Below are 23,971 nucleotides of genomic sequence, written 5' to 3' on the forward strand. Positions count from 1 at the left end.
CTGACGCCACAGCACTCTAGGCCGGGTAACACAGTGACACTCCATCTCTCAAGAAAAGACAGCAAAAAAGAAAGGAAGAAAGAGAGATAGAGAGAGATAGGGGAAAGCGGCACGGCTCTCTCCTCCCATTCCATGCCCACTCTAGCCTGGGCTCCAAAACTGAGACTCTGTTTAAAAAAAAAATAAATAAAAAAATTAAGAAAAAGGGACTTGCCAGAAAAAGCAGGGAGGGAGAGATAAAAATTTCTCTCACTCACTCTCTGTCTTTCTCTCTCTCTCTCTCTCCATATATATATATATATATATAAATCTGCTCTCTGTGTCTCTCTCTCTCTATATATATATATATGTGTGTATATATATATCTGCTATTGACAGAATACAAGAGATAAGCAGTGTGGGAGACATAAAAATTTCTCTCAGGCCCAGCACACCTATAATCCTAGCTCTCTGGGAGGCCAAGGGGGGAGGATTGCTCGAGGTCAGGGATATTTACGGGCCAAGTAATATATATAGAAAGAAAAATTAGCCGTGCATGGCGGCACATGACTGTAGTCCCGACTGCTCTGGGGGCTGAGACAGAAAGATCGCTTGAGCCCCGGAGTTTGAGGTTGCAGTGAGCTAAGCTGATGACATAGGACTCTAGTCAGGGCCCCAAAAGTGAGACTCTGTCTAAAAAAAATAAAAAAAAAAATTAAGAAAAAGGGACTTACCAGAAAAAGCAGGGAGGGTGAGCTAAAAATTTCTCTCTTGGCCGGGCGTGGTGGCTCACGCCTGTAATCCTAGCACTATGGGAGGCCGAGGGGGGTGGATTGCTCAAGGTCAGGAGTTCGAACCCAGCCTGAGCAAGAGCAAGACCATCTCTACTATAAACAGAAAGAAATTAATTGGCCAACTACACACACACACACACATAATCCGGGCAAGGTGGTGCATGTCTGTAGTCCCAGCTACTCTGGAGGCTGAGACAGAAGGATCACTTTAGCCCTGGAGTTTTAGGTTGCTGTGAGCTTAGCGGATGCTATAGCACTCTAGTCGGGGCACCAAAAGTGTGACTCTGTCTCAAAAAAAAAAAAATAAATAAATAAATAAATAAATAAATAAATAAATAAATTAAGAAAAAGGGACTTGCCAGAAAAAGCCAGGAGGGAGAGATAAAAATTTCTCTCTCACTCTCTCTCTCTCTCTCTGTCTCTGTCTCTCTCTCTCTCTCTCTCTATGTGTGTATATATATATATATATATATATATATATATATATCTGCTATTGACAAAATAAAAGAGATAAGCAGGGAAGGAGAGATAAAAATTTCTATGAGGCCGAACACACCTGTAACCCTAGCTATCTGGGAGGCCGAGGCCGGAGAATTGCTGGAGGTTAGGAGTTCAAACCAGCCCGAGGAAGAGCAAGACCCCATCTCTACTATAAATAGAAAGAAATTAATTGGCCAAGTAAAATATATAGAAAGAAAAATTAGCCTGGCATGGTGGTGCATGCCTCTAGTCCCAGCTACTCGGGAGGCTGAGAATGAAGGATCACTTGAGCCCAGGAGTTTGAGGTTGTTGTGAGCTAAGCTGACACCATAGCACTCTAGCCCGACTCCAAAAGTGAGAAGGTGGCCGGGCGTGGTGGCTCACGCCTGTATTAGTAGCTCTTTGGGAGGCCGAGGCATTGCTCAAGGTCAGGAGTTCGAAACCAGCCTGAGCGAGACCCCGTCTCTACCAAAAATAGAAAGAAATTAATTGACCAACTAAAATATATATATACAAAAAATTACCCGGGCATGGTGGCGCATGTCTGTATTCCCAGCTACTCGGGAGGCTGAGGCTGTAGGATCGCTCAGCCCCGGAGATTGAGGTTGCTGTGAGCCAGCCTGACGCCACGGCACTCACTCTAGCCTGGGCAACAAAGTGAGACTCTGTCTCAAAAAAAAAAAAAAAAAAAAACAACAATATTAAGAAAAAGGTAGCTACCAGAAAACACAGGGAGGAAAAGATAAAAATTTCTCTCTCTCTGTCTCTCTCTCTCTCTTTCTCTCTCTCTCTCTCTGTCTCTCTCTTTCTATATATATATAAGCAGGGTTGAAGAGATTAAAATTTCTGTCAGGCCCAGCACACCTGTAATCCTAGCTCTCTGGGAGGAGGGGCAGGAGGATTGCTCGAGGTCAGGAGTTCAAACCTGCCCGAGCAAGAGCAAGACCCCATCTCTACTATAAATAGAAAGAAATTTACTGGCCAAGTAATATATATACAAAGAAAAATTAGCCGGGCATGGTGGCACATGCCTGAAGTCCCAGTTACTCTGGAGGCTGAGACAGAAGGATCACTTGAGCCCAGGAGTTTGAGGTTGCTGTGAGCTAAGCTTACGACATAGCACTCTAGCCTGGGCACTAAAAGTTAGACTCTGTGTCAAAAAAATAAAAATTTAGAAAAAGGTACTTGCCAGAAAAAGCAGGGGGGAGGGATAAAAATTTCTCTCTCTCTCTCTCTCTCTCTCTCTCTCTATATATATATATATATATATATATATACACACACACACACACACACACACATCTGCTATAGACAGAATAAAAGAGATAAGCAGAGAAGAGAGATAAAAATTTCTCTCAGGCCCAGCACACCTGTAATCCTAGCTCTCTGTGAGGCCAAGACAGGACAATTGCTGGAGGTCAAGAGTTCAAACGAGCTCGAGCAAGAGCAAGACCTTATCTCTACTATAAATAGAAAGAAATTGATTGGCCAAGTAATATATATAGAAAGAAAAATTAGCCAGGCATGGTTGCACATGCCTGTAGTCCCAGCTACTCGGGAGGCTGAGAAGGAAGGATCATTTGAGCCCAGGAGTTTGAGGTTGAAGTGAGCTAAGCTGACGTCATAGACTCTAGCCAGGGCACCAAAACTGAGACTCTGTCTCAAAAAAAAAAAAAATAAAATTAAGAATAAAGGACTTGCTAGAAAAAGCTGGGAGGGAGAGATAAAAATTTCTCTTACTCTCTCTCTCTCTCTCTCTCTTTCGCTCTCTCTCTCTCTCTCTCTCTCTCTATATATATATATATATATATATATATATATAAATCTGCTCTCTGTCTCTCTCTCTCTCTGTCTCTCTCTCTCTCTCTCTCTCTCTCTCTCTCTCTCTCTCTCTATATATATATATATATATATATATATATATATATATATATGCTATAGACAGAATAAAAGAGATAAGCAGGGAGGGAGAGATAAAAATGGGTCTCAGGCCCAGCACACCTGTAATCCTAGCTCTCTGTGAGGCCGAGGCGGGAGGATTGCTCGAGGTCAGGAGTTCAAACCAGCCGGAACAGGACCCAATCTCTACTATAAATAGAAAGAAATGAATTGGCCAAGTAATATATAGAGAAAGAAAAATTAGCCGGGCATGGTGGCACATGCCTGTAGTCCCAGCTACTTTGGAGGCTGAGGCAGGAGGATTGCTTGAGTCCAGGAGGTTGAGGTTGTTGTGAGCTACGCTTATGCCAGGGCACTCACTCTATCCTGGGCAACAAAGTGAGACTCTGTCCCCAAAAAATAAAAATGTAATTAAATAAAAAGAAAAGCGAACACAACAATAACAACTTTAAAAGTAGGGGAAAGCTTACGGAATAAATAAGGACACAAAGAAAGGAAATATCTGTGTATAGTCTTTGCAGTGTGTTTGTGTTTTAAGTGGTGGTGTTACAAAGGAGTGCAAAAGTTAAAAACTATGGATAGTTGCCCAAGCGTGGTAGGGCAGGCTTGGCGGGATGGCTGAGCCCCGGTGGCATCATCAGGGTTAGGGTTATGTTTAGGGTTAGGGTTAGATGTTTAGGCTTTTATGGTTAGGGTTAGATGTTTAGGGTTAGGGTTAGATGTTTAAGGTTAGGGTTAGGTTTCGGAACAGGGTTATATGTTTAGGGTAAGGGTTAGGTTTAGGGTTAGATGTTTAGGGTTAGGGGTAGATGTTTAGGGTTAGGTTTAGGGTCAGGGTTAGATGTTTAGGATTAGGTTTAGGGTTGGGGTTTGGGTTTGGGTTAGGGTTTGATGTTTAGGGTTAGGTTTAGGGTTAGGGTTAGATGTTTAGGTTTACGGTTAGGGTTAGGTTTAAGGTTGGGGTTTGGGTTAGGGTTTGATGTTTAGGGTTATGGTTAGGTTTAGGGTTAGGGTTAGGGTTAGATGTTTAGGATTATGTTTAGGGTTAGGTTTAGGGTTTGGTTTAGGGTTAGGGTTAGATGTTTAGGCTTTTAGGGTTAGGGTTAGATGTTTAGGGTTAGGCTTAGGGTTAGGGTTAGATGTTTAAGGTTAGGGTTAGGTTTAGGGTTAGGGTTGGATGTTTAGGGTAAGGGTTAGGTTTAGGGTTAGATGTTTAGGGTTAGGGTTAGGTTTAGGGGTAGGGTTAGGGTTAGATGTTTAGGATTAGGTTTCGGGTTGGGGTTTGGGTTAGGGTTTGATGTTTAGGGTTAGGTTTAGGGTTAGGGTCAGATGTTTAGGTTTATGGTTAGGGTTAGGTTTAAGCTTGGGGTTTGGGTTAGGGTTTGATGTTTAGGGTTAGGGTTAGGGTTAGATGTTTAGGTTTATGTTTAAGGTTAGGTTTAGGCTTAGGGTTAGGGTTAGGGTCAAGCGCAGACTTGGAAAAGTCCCCCCTGTCTAGAGAAAGGCAAACCGACACCTTTGGTGCATAGAGAGACCTCCTTCGGTGTTTTTATGGAGCCAGGCTGACGCCACAGCACTCTAGGCCGGGTAACACAGTGACACTCCATCTCTCAAGAAAAGACAGCAAAAAAGAAAGGAAGAAAGAGAGATAGAGAGAGATAGGGGAAAGCGGCAGGGCTCTCTCCTCCCATTCCATACCCACTCTGGCCTGGGCTCCAATACTGAGACTCTGTTTAAAAAAAAAATAAATAAAAATATTAAGAAAAAGGGACTTGCCAGAAAAAGCAGGGAGGGAGAGATAAAAATTTCCATCAGGCCGAACACACCTGTAATCCTAGCTATCTGGGAGGCCGAGGCTGCAGAATTGCTGGAGGTTAGGAGTTCAAACCAGCCCGAGGAAGAGCAAGACCCCATCTCTACTATAAATAGAAAGAAATTAATTGGCCAAGTAAAATATATAGAAAGAAAAATTAGCCTGGCATGGTGGTGCATGCCTCTAGTCCCTGCTACTCGGCAGGCTGAGAAGGAAGGATCACTTGAGCCCAGGAGTTTGAGGTTGTTGTGATCTAAGCTGACACCATAGCACTCTAGCCCGACTCCAAAAGTGAGAAGGTGGCCGGGCGTGGTGGCTCACGCCTGTATTAGTAGCTCTTTGGGAGGCTGAGGCAGGCGGATTGCTCAAGGTCAGGAGTTCGAAACCAGCCTGAGCGAGACCCCGTGTCTACCAAAAATAGAAATAAATTAATTGACCAACTAAAAATATATATACAAAAAATTAGCCGGGCATGGTGGCGCATGTCTGTAGTCCCAGCTACTCGGGAGGCTGAGGCTGTAGGATCGCTGAGCCCCGGAGATTGAGGTTGCTGTGAGCCAGCCTGATGCCACGGTACTCACTCTAGCCTGGGCAACAAAGTGAGACTCTGTCTCAAAAAAAAAAAAAAAAAACAAACAAAAATATTAAGAAAAAGGGAGCTACCAGAAAACGCAGGGAGGAAAAGATAAAAATTTCTCTCTCTCTGTCTCTCTCTCTCTTTATATATAAGCAGGGTTGAAGAGATTAAAATTTGTCTCAGGCCCAGCACACCTGTAATCCTAGCTCTCTGGGAGGCGGGGCAGGAGGATTGCTCGAGGTCAGGAGTTCAAACCAGCCCGAGCAAGAGCAAGACCTCATCTCTACTATAAATAGAAAGAAATTTACTGGGCAAGTAATATATATCCAAAGAAAAATTAGCCGGGCATGGTGGCACATGCCTGAAGTCCCAGTTACTCTGGAGGCTGAGACAGAAGGATCACTTGAGCCCAGGAGTTTGAGGTTGCTGTGAGCTAAGCTGACGCCATGGCACTCTAGCCTGGGCACTAAAAGTTAGACTCTGTGTCAAAAAAATAAAAATTTAGAAAAAGGTACTTGCCAGAAAAAGCAGGGGGGGAGGGATAAAAATTTCTCTCACTCTCTCTCTCTCTCTCTCTCTCTCTATATATATATATATATATATATATATATATATATACACACACATATATCTGCTATAGACAGAATAAAAGAGATAAGCAGGGAAGAGAGATAAAAATTTCTCTCAGGCCCAGCACACCTGTAATCCTAGCTCTCTGGGAGGCCGAGACAGGACGATTGCTGGAGGTCAAGAGTTCAAACGAGCTCGAGCAAGAGCAAGACCCCATCTCTACTATAAATAGAAAGAAATTGATTGGCCAAGTAATATATATAGAAAGAAAAATTAGCCAGGCATGGTTGCACATGACTGTAGTCCCAGCTACTCAGGAGGCAGAGACAGAAGGATCACATGACCCCAGGAGTTTGGTGTTGCTGTGCGCTAAGCTGACGCCAGAGGACTCTAGTCTGGGCACCAAAAGTTGGATTGTCCCAATAAAAAAAATTATGGAAAAGGGACTTACCAAAAGGAGCAGGAAGGTAGAGATAAAAATTTCTCTCTCTCTCTCTCTCTGTCTCCCTATATATATATATATATATATATATATATATATATATATATATATATACTAAAGACAGAATAAAAGAGATAAGCAGGGAGAAAGAGATAAAAAATTATCTCAGGCCCAGCAACCTCTAATCTTAGGTATCTGTGAGGCCGAGGTGGGAGGATTGTTTGAGGTCAGGAGTTCAAACCAGCCCGAGCAAGAGCAAGACCCCATCTCTACTCTAAAAGCAAAGAAATTTATTGGCCAAGTAATATATATATAAAGAAAAAGTAGCCGGTCATGGTGGCGCATGCCTATAGTCCCAGCTACTCGGGAGGCTGAGAAGGAAGGATCATTTGAGCCCAGGAGTTTGAGGTTGAAGTGAGCTAAGCTGACATCATAGACTCTAGCCGGGGCACCAAAAGTGAGACTTTGTCTCAAAAAAAAATTAAGAAAAAGGTACTTACCAGAAAAAGCAGGAAGGGAGAGATAAAAATTTCTCTCTCTCTCTCACTCTCTCTCTCTCTCTCTCTCTCTCTCTATATATATATATATATATATATATATATATATATATATATATATGCTATAGACAGAATAAAAGGGATAAGCAGGGAGGGAGAGATAAAAATGTGTCTCAGGCCCAGCACACCTGTAATCCTAGCTCTCTGTGAGGCCGAGGCGGGAGGATTGCTCGAGGTCAGGAGTTCAAACCAGCCCGAACAGGACCCAATCTCTACTATAAATAGAAAGAAATTAATTGGCCAAGTAATATATAGAGAAAGAAAAATTAGCCGGACATGGTGGCACATGCCTGTAGTCCCAGCTACTTTGGAGGCTGAGGCAGGAGGATTGCTTGAGTCCAGGAGGTTGAGGTTGTTGTGAGCTAGGCTTATGCCAGGGTACTCACTCTATCCTGGGCAACAAAGTGAGACTCTGTCCCCAAAAAATAAAAATGTAATTAAATAAAAAGAAAAGCGAACACAACAATAAAAACTTTAAAAGTAGGGGAAAGCTTACGGAATAAATAAGGACACAAAGAAAGGAAACATCTGTGTATAGTCGTTGCAGTGTGTTTGTGTTTTAAGTGGTGGTGTTACAAAGGAGTGCAAAAGTTAAAAACTATGGATAGTTGCCCAAGCGTGGTAGGGCAGGCTTGGCGGGATGGCTGACCCCGGGTGGCATCATCAGGGTTAGGGTTATGTTTAGGGTTATGTTTAGGGTTAGGGTTAGATGTTTAGGCTTTTAGGGTTAGGGTTAGATGTTTGGGGTTAGGGTTAGGCTTAGGGTTAGGGTTAGATGTTTAAGGTTACAGTTAGGTTTAGGGTCAGGGTTAGGTTTAGGGTTAGATGTTTAGGGTTAGGGTTAGGTTTAGCGTTAGGGTTAGGGTTAGATGTTTAGGATTAGGTTTAGGGTTGGGGTTTGGCTTAGGGTTTGATGTTTAGGGTTAGGTTTAGGGTTAGGGTTAGATGTTTACGTTTACGGTGAGGGTTAGGTTTAAGCTTGGGGTTTGGGTTAGGGTTTGATGTTTAGGGTTACTGTTAGGTTTAGGGTTAGGTTTAGGGTTAGTGTTAGGGTTAGATGTTTAGGGTTAGGTTTAGGGTTGCGGTTTGAGTTTGGGTTAGGGTTTGATGTTTAGGGTTAGGTTTAGTGTTAGGGTTAGGGTTAGATGTTTAGGGTTAGGGTTAGATGTTTAGGGTTATGTTTAGGGTTAGGTTTAGGCTTAGGGTTAGGGTTAGGGTCAAGCGCAGACTTGGACAAGTCCGCCCTGCCTAGAGAAAGGCAAGCCGACACCTTTGGTGCATAGAGAGACCTCCTTCGGTGTTTTTATGGAGCCAGGCTGACGCCACAGCACTCTAGGCCGGGTAACACAGTGACACTCCATCTCTCAAGGAAAGACAGCAAAAAAGAAAGGAAGAAAGAGAGATAGAGAGAGATAGGGGAAAGCGGCAGGGCTCTCTCCTCCCATTCCATGCCCACTCTAGCCTGGGCTCCAAAACTGAGACTCTGTTTAAAAAATAAATAAATAAAAAAATTAAGAAAAAGGGACTTGCCAGAAAAAGCAGGGAGGGAGAGATAAAAATTTCTCTTACTCTCTCTCTCTCTTTCGCTCTCTCTCTCTCTATATATATATAAATCTGTTCTCTGTCTCTCTGTCTCTCTCTCTCTCTATATATATATATCTGCTATTGACAAAGTAAAAGAGATTAGCAGGGTAGGAGACATAAAAATTTCTCTCAGTCCGAACACACCTGTTATCCTAGCTCTCTAGGAGGCCGAGGCAGGAGGATTGCTCGCGGTCAGGAGAAATTTATGGCCCAAGTAATATATGCCTGTGTCACAAAGCATCACGTGTACCCTATAAAGATTATGAGGGTTATCCTGGAACACTATGAGGCCGGGTGTGGGGCTTCACTCCTGTAGTCCTAGCGGGTTGGGAGACTGATGCACAGGCATCACCCAAGCTCAGGAGCTGGAGAAGATCCAGAGAGAGAGAGAGAGAAAGAAAGTAAGTAGGAAAGAGTGCTCATTGATCATAACCAGTTACAGATCCCTTTGTTCCTTCTCCACTCCCACTGCTCCACTTGACCATGCTAAAATAAAATCAAACATAATAAATTAATTAGAGAGAGAGAAATGGAAGGAGGGAGGGAGGGAAGAAGCAGCATCAGTCAAGTATGGTGGCACATGACTGTAGTCCCAGCGACTCGTGAGGTTGAGGCAGGAGGATCGATGGAGCCCAGGTGTTTGAGGTAGCAGTGACCAAGGATGCAGTGTAACCTGTTCGATAGAGGGAGACAGACCCTGTCGCTCACCTGAAATCTGTACAAATATTAGGTACCCTAATAATTAAAAACTAAGGAAAACGAGTTTGGCGTGGTGGCCCATGCTTATAATCCTAGCACTCTTGGAGGCCCAGGCAGGTGGATTGCTCAAGGTCAGGAGTTTAAAACCAGCCTGAGTAAGAGGAAGACCCTCTCTACTATAAATAGAAACAAATTAATTGGCCAACTAAACATACAAACACACACACACACACACACACACGCACACACACATAATAAGCCGGGCATGGTGGTGCATGTCAGTACTCTGACCTACTCGGGAGGCTGAGGCAGGAGGATTGCCTGAGTCAAGGAGGTTGAGGTTGCCGTGAGCTAGGCTTATGCCAGGGCACTCACTGTATCCTGGGCAACAAAGTGAGACTCTGTCTCAAAAAAATAAAAATGTAATTAAATAAAAAGAAAAGCGAACACAACAATAAAAACTTTAAAAGTAGGGGAAAGCTTACGGAATAAATAAGGACACAAAGAAAGGAAATATCTGTGTATAGTCGTTGCAGTGTGTTTGTGTTTTAAGTGGTGGTGTTACAAAGGAGTCCAAAAGTTAAAAACTATGGATAGTTGCCCAAGCGTGGTAGGGCAGGCTTGGCGGGATGGCTGACCCCCGGTGGCATCATCAGGGTTAGGGTTATGTTTAGGGTTAGGGTTAGATGTTTAGGCTTTTAGGGTTAGGGTTAGATGTTTCGGGTTAGGGTTAGGCTTAGGGTTAGGGTTAGATGTTTAAGGCTAGGGTTAGGTTTAGATGATTAGGGTAAGGGTTAGGTTTAGGGTTAGATGTTTAAGGTTAGGGTTAGGTTTAGGGGTAGGGTTAGATGTTTAGGATTAGGTTTAGGGTTGGGGTTTGGGTTAGGGTTTGATGTTTAGGGTTAGGTTTAGGGTTAGGGTTAGGGTTAGATGTTTAGGTTTACGGTTAGGGTTAGGTTTAAGGTTGGGGTTTGGGTTAGGGTTTGATGTTTAGGGTTAGGGTTAGATGTTTAGGTTTACGGTTAGGGTTAGGTTTAAGGTTGGGGTTTGATGTTTAGGGTTAGGTTTCGGGTTAGGGTTAGGGTTAGATGTTTAGGTTTACGGTTAGGGTTAGGTTTAAGGTTGGGGTTTGGGTTAGGGTTTGATGTTTAGGGTTAGGGTTTGATGTTTAGGTTTAGGGTTAGGTTTAGGGTTAGGGTCAAGCGCAGACTTGGAAAAGTCCGCCCTGCATAGAGAAAGGCAAACCGACACGTTTGGTGCATAGAGAGACCTCCTTCGGTGTTTTTATGGAGCCCGGCTGACGCCACAGCAATCTAGGCCGGGTAACACAGTGACACTCCATCTCTAAAGAAAAGACAGCAAAAAAGAAAGGAAGAAAGAGAGATAGAGAGAGATAGGGGAAAGCGGCAGGGCTCTCTCCTCCCATTCCATGCCCACTCTAGCCTGGGCTCCAAAACTGAGACTCTGTTTAAAAAAAAAAAAAATAAAAAAATTAAGAAAAAGGGAGTTGCCAGAAAAAGCAGGGAGGGAGAGATAAAAATTTCTCTTACTCTCTCTCTCTCATTCGCTCTCTGTCTCTCTCTATATATATAAATCTGTTCTCTGTCTCTCTGTCTCTGTCTCTCTCTCTCTCTCTCTCTCTCTCTCTCTCTATATATATATATATATATATATATATATATATATATATATCTGCTATTGACAAAATAAAAGAGATAAGCAGGGTAGGAGACAGAAAAATTTCTCTCAGTCCGAACACACCTGTAATCCTAGCTCTCTAGGAGGCCGAGGCAGGAGGATTGCTCGCGGTCAGGAGAAATTTATGGCCCAAGTAATATATGCCTGTGTCACAAAGCATCACGTGTACCCTATAAAGATTATGAGGGTTATCCTGGAACACTGTGAGGCCGGGTGTGGGGCTTCACTCCTGTAGTCCTAGTGGGTTGGGAGACTTATGCACAGGGATCACCCAAGTTAAGGAGCTGGAGAAGATCCAGAGAGAGAGAGAGAGAGAAAGTAAGTAAGAAAGATTGCTCATTGATCGTAACCAGTTACAAATCCCTTTGTTCCTTCTCCACTCCCACTGCTCCACTTGACCAGGCTAAACTAAAAACAAATAAAATAAATTAATGAGAGAGAGAGAAAGGGAGGGAGGGATGAACGGAGGGAGGAAGCAGCATCAAGCAAGTATGGTGGCAGCGCCTGTAGTCCCAGCGACTCGTGAGGATGAGGGAGGAGGATCGATGGAGTCAGGTGTTTGAGGTTGCAGTGATCAAAGATACAATATACTGTGTTCGATAGAGGGAGACATACCCTGTCACTCACCTAAAAACTATACACATATTAGGTACCCTAATAATTAAAAATTAAGCCAAAGGGGTTGGGTGTGGTGGCCTATGCCTATAATCCTAGCATTCTGGGAGGCGGAGGCGGGCGGATTGCTCAAGGTCAGGAGTTCAAAACCAGCATGAGTAAGAGCAAGACCATGTCTACTATAAATAGGAAGAAATTAATTGACCAACTAAACACACACACACACACACACACACACACACACAGAAAAACATAATCAGCCGGGCATGGTGGTGCATGTCTGTAGTCCCAGCTACTCAGGAGGCTGAGACAGAAGGATAACTTGAGCCAGGAGTTTGAGGTTGCTATGCGCTAAGCTGACGCCAGAGGACTCTAGTCCGGGCACCAAAAGTGACGATTGTCCCAGTAAAAAAATTACGGAAAAGGGACTTACCAGAAGGAGCAGGGAGGGAGAGATAAATATTTCTCTCTGTCTCTCTCTCTCTCTCTCTGTCTCTCTCTCTCTCTCTCTATATATATATATATATATATGTATGTATATGTAATCTGCTATAGACAGAATAAAAGAGATAAGCAGGGAAAGAGAGATAAAAATTTCTCTCAGGACCAGCACACCTGTAATCCTAGCTCTCTTGGAGGCCGAGGTTGGAGGATTGCCCCAGGTCAGGAGTTCAAACCAGCCCGAGTAAGAGCAAGATGCCATCTCTAATATAAATAGAATGAAATTTACTGGCCAGGTAGTATATATAAAAAGAAAAATTAGCCGGACATGGTGTCACATGCCTGTAGTCTCCGAGGTCACTTGAGCCCTGGAGTTTGAGGTGGCTGTGAGCTAAGCTGACGCCATGCTACTCTAGCCTGGGCACCAAAACTGAGACTCTGTCTCAAAAAAAAAAAAATAAAAAAATTAAGAAAAAGGGACTTGCCAGAGAAAGCAGGCAGGGAGAGATAAAAATTTCTCTCTCTCTCTCTCTCTCTCTCTATATATATATATATATATATATATATATATTATATATATCTGCTATTGAGAAAAGAGATAAGCAGGGAAGGAGAGATTAAAATTTCTATCAGGACGAACACACCTGTAATCCTAGCTATCTGGGAGGCCGAGGCCGGAGAATTGCTGGAGGTCAGGAGTTCAAACCAGCCCGAGGAAGAGCAAGACCCCATCTCTACTAGAAATAGAAAGAAATGAATTGGCCAAGTAAAATATATAGAAAGAAAAATTAGCCTGGCATGGTGGCGCATGCCTCTAGTCCCTGCTACTCGGGAGGCTGAGACAGAAGGATCACTTGAGCCCAGGAGTTTGAGGTTGTTGTGAGCTAAGCTGACACCATAGCACTCTAGCCCGACTCCAAAAGTGAGAAGGTGGCCGGGCGAGGTGGCTCACGCCTGTATTAGTAGCTCTTTGGGAGGCTGAGGCAGGCGGATTGCTCAAGGTCAGGAGTTCGAAACCAGCCTGAGCGAGACCCCGTGTCTACCAAAAATAGAAATAAATTAATTGACCAACTAAAAATATATATACAAAAAATTAGCCGGGCATGGTGGCGCATGTCTGTAGTCCCAGCTACTCGGGAGGCTGAGGCTGTAGGATCGCTGAGCCCCGGAGATTGAGGTTGCTGTGAGCCAGCCTGATGCCACGGTACTCACTCTAGCCTGGGCAACAAAGTGAGACTCTGTCTCAAAAAAAAAAAAAAAAAATATTAAGAAAAAGGGAGCTACCAGAAAACGCAGGGAGGAAAAGATAAAAATTTCTCTCTCTCTTTCTCTCTCTCTCTCGCTCTCTCTGTCTCTCTCTCTCTTTCTATATATATATAAGCAGGGTTGAAGAGATTAAAATTTCTCTCATGCCCAGCACACCTGTAACCGTAGCTCTCTTGGAGGCGGGGCAGGAGGATTGCTCGAGGTCAGGAGTTCAAACCAGCCCGAGCAAGAGCAAGACCTCATCTCTACTATAAATAGAAAGAAATTTACTGGCCAAGTAATATATATACAAAGAAAAATTAGCCGGGCATGTTGGCGCATGCCTGAAATCCCAGTTACTCTGGAGGCTGAGACAGAAGGATCACTTGAGCCCAGGAGTTTGAGGTTGCTGTGAGCTAAGCTTACGACATAGCACTCTAGCCTGGGCACTAAAAGTTAGACTCTGTGTCAAAAAAAAAAAAAAATTTAGAAAAAGGTACTTGCCAGAAAAAGCAGGGGGGGAGGGATAAAAATTTCTCTCTCTCTCTCTTTCTCTTCCTATATATATATATATACACACACACACACATACATCTGCTATAGACAGAATAAAAGAGATAAGCAGGGAAGAGAGATAAAAATTTCTCTCAGGCCCAGCACACCTGTAATCCTAGCTCTCTGAGAGGACAAGACAGGACGATTGCTGGAGGTCAAGAGTTCAAATGAGCTCGAGCAAGAGCAAGACCATATCTCTACTATAAATAGAAAGAAATTGATTGGCCAAGTAATATATATAGAAAGAAAAATTAGCCGGGCATGGTTGCACATGCCTGTAGTCCCAGCTACTCAGGAGGCTGAGAAGGAAGGATCATTTGAGCCCAGGAGTTTGAGGTTGAAGTGAGCTAAGCTGACGTCATAGACTCTAGCCAGGGCACCAAAAGTGAGACTTTGTCTCAATAAAAATTAAGAAAAAGGTACTTACCAGAAAAAGCAGGAAGGGAGAGATAAAAATTTCTCTCTCTCTCTCTCTCTCTCTCTCTCTCTATATATATATATATATATATATATATATATATGCTATTGACAGAATAAAAGAGATAAGCAGGGTAGGAGACATAAAAATTTCTCTCAGGCCGAACACACCTGTAATCCTAGCTCTCTGCGAGGCCGAGGCGGGAGGATTGCTCGAGGTCAGGAGTTCAAACCAGCCCGAACAGGACCCAATCTCTACTATAAATAGAAAGAAATGAATTGGCCCAGTAATATATAGAGAAAGAAAAATTAGCCGGACATGGTGGCACATGCCTGTAGTCCCAGCTACTTTGGAGGCTGAGGCAGGAGGATTGCTTGAGTCCAGGAGGTTGAGGTTGTTGTGAGCTAGGCTTATGCCAGGGTACTCACTCTATCCTGGGCAACAAAGTGAGACTCTGTCCCAAAAAAATAAAAATGTAATTAAATAAAAAGAAAAGCGAACACAACAATACAAACTTTAAAAGTAGGGGAAAGCTTTCGGAATAAATAAGGACACAAAGAAAGGAAATATCTGTGTATAGTCTTTGCAGTGTGTTTGTGTTTTAAGTGGTGGTGTTACAAAGGAGTCCAAAAGTTAAAAACTATGGATAGTTGCCCAAGCGTGGTAGGGCAGGCTTGGTGGGATGGCTGACCCCCGGTGGCATCATCAGGGTTAGGGGTTATGTTTAGGGTTAGGTTTAGGGTTAGGGTTAGGGTTAGATGTTTAGGCTTTTAGGGTTAGGGTTAAATGTTTAGGGTTTGGGTTAGGCTTAGGGTTAGGGTTAGATGTTTAAGGTTAGGCTTAGGTTTAGGGTTAGGGTTAGATGTTTAGGGTAAGGGTTAGGTTTAGGGTTATATGTTTAGGGTTAGGGTTAGAGGTTTAGGGTTAGGGTTAGGTTTAGGGTTAGGGTTAGGGTTATATGTTTAGGATTAGGTTTAGGATTGGGGTTTGGGTTAGGGTTTGATGTTTAGGGTTAGGTTTAGGGTTAGGGTTTGATGTTTAGGTTTACGGTTAGGGTTAGGAGTAAGCTTGGGGTTTGGGTTAGGGTTTGATGTTTAGGGTTAGGGTTAGTCTTAGGGTTAGGGTTAGATGTTTAGGGTTATGTTTAGGGTTAGGTTTAGGGTTAGGGTTAGGGTCAAGCGCAGACTTGGAAAAGTCCGCCCTGCCTAGAGAAAGGCAAACTGACACCTTTGGTGCATAGAGAGACCTCCTTCTGTGTGTTTATGGAGCCAGGCTGATGCCACAGCACTCTAGGCCAGGTAACACAGTGACACTCCATCTCTCAAGAAAAGACAGCAAAAAAGAAAGGAAGAAAGAGAGATAGAGAGAGATAGGGGAAAGCGGCAGTGCTCTCTCCTCCCATTCCATACCCACTCTAGCCTGGGCTCCGAAACTGAGACTCTGTTTAAAAAAAAAAAAAAATTAAGAAAAAGGGACTTGCCAGAAAAAGCAGGGAGGGAGAGATAAAAATTTCTCTTACTCTGTCTCTCTCTCTCTCTTTCGCTCTTTCTCTCTCTCTCTCTCTCTCTCTATATATATATCTTCTGTCTGTCTCGGTGTGGGGCTTCACTCCTGTAGTCCTAGCGGGTTGGGAGACTGATGCACAGGGATCACCCAAGTTCAGGAGCTGGAGAAGATCCAGAGAGAGAGAGAGAGAGAGAGAGAGAAAGAAAGTAGGAAAGAGTGCTCATTGATCAGAACCAGTTACAGATCCCTTTGTTCCTTCTCCACTCCCACTGCTCCACTTGACCATGCTAAAATAAAATCAAACATAATAAAGTAATTTGAGAGGGAGAAAGGGAAGGAGGGAGGGAGGGAAGAAGCAGCATCAGTCAAGTATGGTGGCACATGACTGTAGTCCCAGCGACTCGTGAGGTTGAGGCAGGAGGATCGATGGAGCCCAGGTGTTTGAGGTTGCAGTGACCAAGGATGCAGTGTAACCTTTTCGATAGAGGGAGACAGACCCTGTCACTCACCTGAAATCTGTACGAATATTAGGTACCCTAATAATAAAAAATTAAGGAAAACGAGTTGGGCGTGGTGGCCCATGCTTATAATCCTAGCACTCTGGGAGGCCCAGGCAGGTGGATTGCTCAAGGTCAGGAGTTCAAAACCAGCCTGCGTAAGAGGAAGACCCTCTCTACTATAAATAGAAAGAAATTAATTGGCCAACTAAACATACAAACACACACAACACACACACACGCACACACACATAATAAGCCGTGCATGGTGGTGCATGTCAGTACTCTGACCTACTCGGGAGGCTGAGGCAGGAGGATTGCCTGAGTCAAGGAGGTTGAGGTTGCCGTGAGCTAGGCTTATGCCAGGGCACTCACTGTATCCTGGGCAACAAAGTGAGACTCTGTTTTAAAAAAATAAAAATGTAATTAAATAAAAAGAAAAGCGAACACAACAATAAAAACTTTAAAAGTAGGGGAAAGCTTACGGAATAAATAAGGACACAAAGAAAGGAAATATCTGTGTATAGTCGTTGCAGTGTGTTTGTGTTTTAAGTCGTGGTGTTACAAAGGAGTTCAAAAGTTGAAAACTATGGAAAACTCTAGGAAGTGACAACACTGACAGTAAGCTAAGATTCAGGTATTATTGGAGAAAGACATTTCTGAAGATAAATTGACGGTGGCCTAGGTGTCTAGGCTTATGAAACCTACGGTAGTGGACGGTCACGTGCCAGGCCTCCACAGTCACTGACCCCTGACTACTGACTCACAGACTCACCCGGGGCCACCTCCCACCCTGCGAGCTCCATTCACGGTAAGTGCCCTCGACCGGCGTCCCACCACACAGACACCTATTACACCGCATTTCTTCAATTATTATCAGTAGCTGCACATTTCTTTGGACCGTAGGTGTACAATACACCCCCAGGCATAGTTAGTGGTTGGGAGAGGAGGGAAGCGGCCAATCTTCATTTATTAGTGGGTCACATGGAGGCAGGGGAGGCAGTTTTCTCCCCGTCCTCCTCCTCCTTTTTCCCCCTCTCCCTTGTTTTGCTTCTTCCTTCCTTTTCCTATATTCCTCTCTCAGTTCCCCCCTTCCATTTTCTTGATAGATTTGGATCAGATGTCGACATTTTCTAGGTCGGGTTTTCATCAGTCTGTGGGAGTAGATAAAAACTAAGCTGGCCACCATGACCCAAGGGAATGGAAGTCTGTCTGCCATTTAGCGCTGTGCCTTTCTGATGTTTAGTGTTTTCAGGAAATTCTGTCTGTCTGCTATTCCACTAGAATATATCCCCTCGATCACTTGTGCTTGCCCATATCCCAGCTCTTTTGTGAGCCGTCCTCCATGATGGTGAGGATGCTGTGTGGGGACTCCCTCTGTTTGGTGCCTGACACTCGCTCATTTTGGGTTTTCATATCAGGATAGCAAGCAGCTCGCCTTTAAATAATCGGGCTGGGCCTGTGATTCAAGCGACATGGGAGGCAGAGATGGGAGCATGGCTTGAGCCCAGGAGTTGGAGGTTAGCCTGGGTAACACCGTTAGACCCCATCTGTGACAAAAATAAAAAAAAAAAAAAAAAGGAAAAAGGAAAAAATAATGACTCGGGGTGTGGTAGCATTTGCCTACAGTCCGAGCTACTCAACTTGTTATGAACTCCGTTATTTCTTTCCTGTGGAAACACCATTTTTGGAGTCTACGAACTCAAATAAAATAGTAAGCCACTGCCCGGCCCCCACCCCTTCATTGGCACAGGGAACCCAGGAAAACCTTTCAACCTGAGCTGTTGGCTTCAAGGACAGGGGAAGTCAGAAGGCCCTTGTAGATGGAGTCAGGTTTCATAACAATGAGATAGCAAATGTCTGAGGGGCCAGACAAGACAAAGCTTAACCATTTTCTTCACTACAGAGCACTGGAGTTTTGTGTCAATGTCCGGTAGCTGGCCGGGAATTAGCAAAATCCTTAACTGAAAACATTCCAAGCCTTTAGGCAGAAGTTCCTTTCTTCCATCCATTGCAAATCAAAGAATCTTTCAACTCAGCTGTAAACCTGTCCACCGGGCAGGGCACCCTGGCCTCCCCCTTCCCCCACTTCCAGCTGTCCTGCCTTTTCAGGTCACACTAATAGGTCCCTTCCACATATCCATCTGTGATTTCACATGTCATTCCCGTCTCCCTAAAATGTATGAAGCTAAACTGGAACCCGCGCCACCACCATGGGACCACTTGCGCAGGGCTTCTTGGGTGCAGCTCTCTGGACCGTGGTCTCTGATATTTTTCTCAGAAGAAAACTCTTCAAATTATATTGCAGTGTTTTAGGGTTCTCACGTTCTTGTATCTGTGGGAGGTTTCTCTTTTCTATGACATCTGATCCAGATCGCTAGCTAGGTGTTCTTATTTTTGGACGGCGGTGGTGCTCGAGCTTATCTCTGTCCATCCCACATCGGTGTAAGCCACAGTGAATATGGTGTACACCTTCCGAGGGCTAGCGCTTATTGCCATATCCTAACCGGGGCTCCTGGCAATTATTATTATTTTTTGAGCTGCTTGCAATTTCCACCTAGGTGTACGAGTACGCCCTTTAAATGAATGCTTGTATTGAGGACCCACGAAGTGGGTTTCTTTGTCATTCATCTGGTCCTCAATCCTCATTATTTATCATCTCCCCCCCCCCACACACACACACACAGACAGGTAGGTTCATCTCTGCAGAGAAGCTGCTAGAGATTGTTTATCCACCGAATGCTTTCTGTTGACAGTATCTAAAACAAGGAGTGCCACGCATTCTGTCTAAGATTAAAATTGAATCTATCAGGATGGTCAACAAAGTGAGACTCTGTCTAAAAAAAATTTCTCTCTCTCTCTCTATATATATTCATATATTCTGAGGATGTGAGTGTGATTCTGAGGACTTTATTTACTTTGTAGGCTACTGGATTCTGTGAAGATCAGTGAAGAAAGATCGCCCAAATGAAAACAAGCGGTATCTATGGTGAGCTTGCTTGCCGTGCGTGTGCACCTGTGTGTAAATAAATAGCTAGACATTCATCTCTTGTCAAGAGTGTCAGTGTCACCCCTGCCTCCGCCATCACCACCGACGGCGCTTAACGGTTCCTGGCCGGATAGTTGCCCAAGCGTGGTAGGGCAGGCTTGGCGGGATGGTTGACCCCCGGTGGCAACATCAGGGTTAGGGTTACGTTTAGGGTTAGATGTTTAAGGTTAGGGTTAGGTTTAGGGTTAGGGTTAGATGTTTAGGGTTAGGGTTAGGGTTAGATGTTTAGGGTTAGCGTTAGATGTTTAAGGTTAGGGTTAGGTTTAGGGTTAGGGTTAAGGTTAGGGTTAGAGGTTTAGGATTGGGGTTTCGGTTAGGGTTTGATGTTTAGGGTTAGATGTTTAGGTTTAGGGTCAGGGTTAGATGTTTAGAATTAGGTTTAGGGTTGGGGTTTGGGTTAGGGTTTGATGTTTAGGGTTAGGGTTAGATGTTTAGGGTTAGGGTTAGGTTTAGATGTTTAGGGTTACGGTTAGGGTTAGGTTTAGGCTTGGGCTTTTGGTTAGGGTTAGGGTAAGGGTTAGATGTTTAGGGTTCGGGTTAGGGTTAGGGTTAGATGTTTAGGGTTAGGGTTTGGTTTAGGCTTAGGGTCAAGCGCAGACTTGGAAAACTCCGCCCGGCCTAGAGAAAGGCCAACGGACACCTTTGGTGGATAGAGAGACATCTCTCAAGGAAAAGATAGCAGAAAAGAAAGGAAGAGAGAGAGGAAAGCGGCAGGGCCCTCTCCTCCCATTCCATTCACATTGAGAAAAGTGTGTGTGAGGGGTTTGGGGGAAACAATAAAAAATAAAAATAAAAGTTTAAAAAAAAAATGAATGCATGCATGTACTTTATGCCAGGCAGCAGAGGTGGGTGCTCCCTAGGGTCAACAAAACCGCAGGCGGGGCCCAAATCCATCTCCACACAGACCAAGTGGCACCGGACATCTGGTCGACCCACGGAGAGGAAAAAAAATAAAAATGAAATAAAAAAATTTTTAAAAAGTGGAAGAATACATACGTACACACACACCCAAAAAATATAAAAATAAAAAATAAGTACATACATGTAAGGTAAGTGAATTTTTAAAACTATCAAAATACGTACACACATAAATAAATAAATAAATAAATAAATAAAATAATAAAAAAAAGGCACCCCCCCAACAAGCCAGAGGAGGAGGGCGCCCCCTAGGGACAAGGAAATCACCAAATCCTATCTTTTCTTCTCTTCATATACTAAGTGTCAACTTGGCTTCTGGTCGACCCAGAGAGGGACCAGAGCCTTTGTCCGCATATACTAAGTGTCGTTCGTCATCTGGTCGACCCGGAGAGGGACCAGAGCCTTTGTCCGCATATACTAAGTGTCAGCTGTCATCTGGTCGACCCGGAGAGGGACCAGAGCCTTTGTCCGCATATACTAAGTGTCAGCTGTCATCTGGTCGACCCGGAGAGGGACCAGAGCCTTTGTCCGCATATACTAAGTGTCAGCTGTCATCTGGTCGACCCGGAGAGGGACCAGAGCCTTTGTCTCCATATACTAAGTGTCGTTCGTCATCTGGTCGACCCGGAGAGGGAACCGATGCTTTGTCTGCATAGACTAAGTGGCAGCTGTCGACCCGGCGGGACAGCGGGAAACCGTGGGACACAGACATCTGGTCCACCACGCGGACCGGGATCTCGGGCACGAGAGCGACACACACTCTATCCTCACGGGGGCCGGGGGACCCGCGCCCGCCCGGTCGACCTGGAACCCCGAGAGGAGAAGGGAACCAGCGGAGGCAGGGGACACTCCCTCGCCTGTCGGGAGCTGTCCCGAACACGGGAGAGTTAAGGTGCGGTGGCTGCTCGGAACACTGGGGTCCTCGAGACACAGCACCTGGTGCCTTAACTCACAGCTCTGACATTCTTGGCCTTTCTTCTAGCACACACAGAGGGTGCTGGAGATAACAGCAGCAGTTACAGAAGGACACTGAAGTCATCCTGTGCACACAGCCCTCGTCGCTTACAGCCCCCCCTAGGCCCTGCACACTCCTTTCTCGGAATTGTTAATTACGCTTGGGTGCTGCTCTTTTCCTTCAACTGTCTGAGTTGAGTATTTGTAGCTTGTTTGATATCAGAAAAAAGTTGTAGATTAGAAAACTGCTTAAGTTCGAGCCCCACATTGGGCGCCAAAAATAAATAAAAAAAAAAAAAAAGATATGAAAACTGCTTAAGCGAGGGAAAGGACTATCAAAGTGACGGAAGGTTAAAAGAGAGAAGAACTGAGGGGGGATAAAGAAAAAAAAAAAGAGACAAGAACTGTTTTGTCTTCTGGTTTAATGAAGACACGCGCCACCTGTTGTTCCTTTGCATTCTGCTTCTCCTTTGTTCTTATCCGCAGAAACACAGCAACTGAAATAAACGAGGCGCGGCAGCCAGCAAGGACTCCGTCCTCCCGTCCTCATCTTTTTGTTGTCTCTTCATTTCTGGCGACGTCTGACCGGGGAAGAGAGAGACCCCCGCTCACGGGCACTCGCAACCCTTTCCACGGCCAGTCGCGTCGCCACCGGAAGCGCCCGCCCGGAATGGGGTCCCAGGGACGGGCCAGAGCGCGTCCCGACCCCGCCGAGGGCGTCCGTACTCCCTCTTTTTTGATTTACTGGCACATTTTTAAAAATAATGAATCTCCTGTACATTTCTGATTTCAAAAAACAAAAAAATAAAAAAATAAATAAATACAAAAATAAATCTGCCATAAAATGCATTATACTTGGAGACTTGCACTTGTATGGATGAATTTATTACATTCAACATATTTAATTGTATGTCTTCTGATTCTAACATGCAGAAAAAATAAATGAACATGATTTTATCCTATGTCAACATTTGGGCCTCTGAATGTATCTGTTATTTGAATTTTTTTTTGAGACAGAGTCTTGCTTTCTTGCCCAGGCTAGAGTGAGTGCCGTGGCATCAGCCTAGCTCACACCAACCTCAAACTCCTGGGCTCAGGCGATCCTCCTGCCTCAGCCTCCCGAGTAGCTGGGACTACAGGCACGAGCCCCCATGCCTGGCTGACTTTTATATTATATATATTAGGTGGCCAATTAATTTCTTTCTATTTTTATGGTAGAGACGAGGTCTCTCGCTCAGGCTGGTTTTGAACTCCTGACCTTGAGCAATCCGCCCGCCTCGGCCTCCCAGAGTGCTACGGTTACAGGCGTGAGCCACCTCGCCCGGCCTGTTATTTGAATTTAAGTATATGAAAAGGGATGGTCAATTTGAAAAGTCACTCTAAACTGATTTTTTGTTTCCTAAAGGGCTCCTTTTTTTCTGGATGATCTGGTTTTATTACTAAAGTCACACGTATGTATTGTGGGGGCGCCTCGATGGCCCTTCGGCAGCCTCTCAGTGGCACGACAAGAAACGAATTTCCCCCCCTTCGTGTGAAGCAGGGTGAGGCCGTTAGCGAACAGCACACATGTGTTTATGCTCTCACCTCCGGTCATCTCTTGGGTTGTGGAGAAAGGCAAAAGGGAGGTGGGATGCGCAGGGATCGCGCAGAATTCAAAGAAAATTAATCACTTCAAAGGTCAGCTCATGGCCAGCGCGAAATTAGTTCGTGGCTTGCTAGGGCCCTTTGTGGGGGGATAAAAGGCACCCCGCAATTCGGGTCGGGGTCCTTGCCCAAGAAGAGCGACCACTGCGTTGGGGCTCGAGGGCTCGGACCCTGGCTAGCCAGAAAATAAACCTCCTCTTGTGTGACTGCATCCTCAATGTCTCTGCTTTTCTGTCCGGTGGGGCTGCGGAAGGTCGGTCCCTAACAGTATTAAACGCGCGACGCCTACGGGGGCGAGTGGTGCGGGACGAGGACCAGGGCCACCTCTTCCCGGGACTGGAAGCCGGAGAGGAGAGGACGAGACGGCTAAAGGCAGCAGCGGGCGAGCGGGGCGCTTCGTGGACGACACGAAAGTGGCGACGGGGGAGGGACCGCCGGACGACCGCTAGGAACGAGGGGGCGACCTCAGACGCCAAACCTGCTGGCTGGGACCCGCACGGGATCTCAGCACCTGCGGCCTCAGCACAGGAGAGCGGTCCCGGGGCACCCAGAACGACAAGGCTGCGCGCCTTCGGTGACTCCCACGCACCGCGCGGGGCCCGGGGCCCGACCGCCACCACGGTCGCACGCCGCTCCCGGGAAGCCCTCCCTCTTTCCGTGCACACTCGACCGCCCACCCCTCAGGTCGTTCCGCCCGAAACGCGCAGAGGCCCGCAGACCGTTGAAGCCAAGACATGACACCGGGGGGACGCCGCGGACTGCCGGGGTGACACCCTCCCTCGAGGCCGAGGTCAGGCTCGGGCAGAGCTCGGTCGAGCGAACGCTCCCGGGGGGAGGTCGGGCAGCGGGTGGGGAAGAAGAGAGAGGGGGAGCGGGCGCCTCCGAGAGGCCGAGAGCCGCCAGGGCGAGGCACGAAAAGCCCAGGGGGGGAGAGAGAGGAGACCCTGGACGCGACCGGGCCACCGGGAAAACAAAGCCGCGGGATCACACCGCCCCAACACACGGGAGCGGTCCCGGGGCGTGCCCGTGACGCCAGC

The 23,971-nt window shown here is 45.5% G+C and overlaps 1 long non-coding RNA gene across 1 annotated transcript in view; it reads left to right on the plus strand.

Moving 5' to 3' along the window:
- Positions 1 to 22,034, plus strand: part of LOC142865715 (uncharacterized) — a 59,214-nt gene extending 37,180 nt beyond the window's left edge. The window contains exons 4-5 of the long non-coding RNA XR_012915869.1: positions 19,295 to 19,358; positions 21,777 to 22,034. This is a non-coding gene — a long non-coding RNA (uncharacterized LOC142865715). The remainder of the gene's footprint in view (positions 1 to 19,294; positions 19,359 to 21,776) is intronic.
- The last annotated feature ends 1,937 nt before the right edge of the window (positions 22,035 to 23,971 follow it).

The sequence above is a fragment of the Microcebus murinus genome, chromosome 31 (assembly GCF_040939455.1).
Source record: "Microcebus murinus isolate Inina chromosome 31, M.murinus_Inina_mat1.0, whole genome shotgun sequence".
NCBI lineage: Eukaryota > Metazoa > Chordata > Mammalia > Primates > Cheirogaleidae > Microcebus > Microcebus murinus.